This window comes from Trichosurus vulpecula, chromosome 4, assembly GCF_011100635.1.
Source record: "Trichosurus vulpecula isolate mTriVul1 chromosome 4, mTriVul1.pri, whole genome shotgun sequence".
In the NCBI taxonomy this organism is placed as follows: domain Eukaryota; kingdom Metazoa; phylum Chordata; class Mammalia; order Diprotodontia; family Phalangeridae; genus Trichosurus; species Trichosurus vulpecula.
In genome coordinates, this window is record NC_050576.1 from 107,985,623 (window position 1) to 107,988,487 (window position 2,865).

The window sequence follows — 2,865 nt, forward strand, 5'->3', positions numbered from 1 at the left end:
ACCACTCCAGTATCTCTGCCAAGAAAACCCTAAATGGGTCACAAAGAGTCAGACATAACTGAGAAGCAACTGAGCAACAAAGTGAGAGGAGCTGGTCTCAATGGCCACAGAGGTCCCTTCCCTTCTAGCTATAGATCTATGATCCTATGAAACTGTAGCCTAGATAATCTCTAAGGATATAGGGTCATTGATTTAGAGGTGGTCATCAGAATCAAGACCCAATATTATTATTTAATTATATTCCCTTCCTTCCCACCCCCCATCCATAGGTTGGACAGGTCATTTCTTCCACGCTACTGCAATTTATTTATGATGTCACCCTTTATGGCTAAGTCGTGTAACCATTTGGAGTTTGTCTTGGTATATAATGGTAGACATCGTTCTATTCCTACTGAGTCCATTCAAGACCAAAATAAATAATAAAATTAAAAAAAATTTACTGAGATCTTTTGTTTTTACATCGCCTACATTTCTCAATATATCCCTCCCAGAGAGCCATTCCTCAAAGGAAAGAACAAAAAAGAAAGGGGAGATAGTTCAGTAAAATGAATCAACCCATTGAAAGAAACCTGACAATATATGCACTGTATCATACTCATAGTCATCTACCTCTGCAAAGAAGGGACTTCTAATAGATCTTTTTTTCAACCTCCCATTTTAAAAATTAATTTTTGTGGATACCTTTTTACATCATCTAGATTTTCCTTATAACAAAGAATAAAAAGAGACTAAAGAACATGCAAAAGTAAAACACTGAAAAATTCCAACACATGCAGCATCCCACACCCATGGTTCCTCACCTCAGCCAAGAAGGCAGGGAGGTGTATTCTCTCATGTCTCTTCTTTAGGGGCAAGCTTGGTCATTATCATCTCGTGCCAATTAGTTCTAGTTGCCTTGTTGTTATTATAGTTTCCATTTACATAATTCAAGTCATTGTGTAAATTGTTTTCCTGATTCCGCTATCACCAGATCATAAATTCAGACCTCAAAGATCATTTTCCAGATGAGATGACTGAAATACCAGGAGGTAAGGGGCAGCTAGGTGGCACAGTGAGTAGAGCACTGGCCCTGGAGTAAGGAGGACCTGAGTTCAAATCTGGCCTCAGACACTTGACACACTTACTAGCTGTGTGACCTTGGGCAAGTCACTTAACCTCTTTTGCCCTGATCAAAAAAAAAAAAGAAATACCAAGAGGTAAAGTGACCTGTCTGGAGGTCATACAGGCAGAGGCCATCTTCAGACTTTGGTCCTCTGATTCAATAACTGGGAACAAAGGGCTGAAGATATAAAGGGAATGAATGAAAAAATAAAGTGGGGAGGTAGACTACCAGTGCCACATCTTAAAGCATACAATGAATCCAGTATCATCTCACCTTGTACAGGTAAGAAATAGAGAGGTTGAGCAGGGGAACAGATGAGGTCCTCAACATACAATATTGCACCAGTGAGCACAATAACTTAGTGCTTGAGAAACCCAAAGATCCCAGTTTTTGTGACAGAAACTCACTGTTTGACAAAAATCACTGAGAAAATTGGAAAAGTCTGGCAGATACAGGAATAGAACAATATCTCCCATTATATACCAAGACAAGCTCCAAATGGCCACATGATTTAGCCATAAAGGGTGACATCATAAATAAATTGTGGTAGCATGAAAGAAATTACCTGTCCGATGTATGGATAGGAAGGTGGGAAGGAAGGGAAGATAATTTATTAAGTACCTACTATGTGTCAGGCACTGTACTAAGCACTTTACAAATATTTTATTCGATCCTAACAACGTCAGGAGAGAGGTGCTATTATGAACTCCAATTACAGATGATAAAACTTAAGCAGACAGCAGTCAAATGACTTACTCCGGGTCACATACCTAGTTAAGTGTCTGAAGTTGAATTTTAACTCAGATCTTCCTGACTCCTAGCCCAGTACCCTATCCACTGTTGGACCTAGCTAGGAGAAGTGTTCATGACCAAATTAAGTGACAGGTTCACAGGAAGTAAAATGGACAATTTTGTTTACATAAAATGAAAACTTTTTATACAGACAAAACCATTGCAGCTAATATTAGAAGAGAAACAGGAAATGGGGGGGGGGGTCTTTGCAGCACGTTTCTCTAATAAAGGTCTAATTTAAAAAATATATCTAGGGAACTGATTCAGATTTATAATAAGAACCATTCCCTAATTGAAAAAGTGTCAAAGGCTATATGATTAGCAGTTTTCAGAGGAAGAAATCCAAGCTATCAACAGTTATAATTTTAAAAATACTCTAAATCATTAATAATTAGATAAATGCAAATTAAAACAACTCAGAGATACCATCTCACACCTATCAGAGTGGCAAAATAGGCAAAAAAAATAATTAATGCTGGAGGAGCTGTGGGAAGACAAGCATATTAATACACTGTTGGTGGAGCTGTGAAGTGTTCCAGTCATTCCGGAAAACAATGAAACTATTCCTAAAAGAAAAAAAGTATTAAACTGTGTATACCCCTTGACTCAGCAATACCATTACAAGGTTTATACCCCAAAGAGATCAAAAAAAGAGGAAAAGTATCCATATATACAAAAATATTTATGGCAGATCTTTTTGTGGTGGCAAAAAATTGGAAATTGAGGGGATGTCCATCAATTAGGGAATGATTGAACAAGTTATGGTATGTGGATGTAATATTATTGTGCTCTAAGAAATGCTGAAGGTGATAGTTTCAAAGAAATCTAAGAAGACTTGTTTGAACTTATGTAAAGTGAAGTAAGCAGAACCAGCAGAACAACTTATATAATAATATAATGATTGATATGTCTAAATATATCTCTGCCATATGGTATTCTCTCTCTTCCCCCCTTCCCTCTCTTTTCCTGTT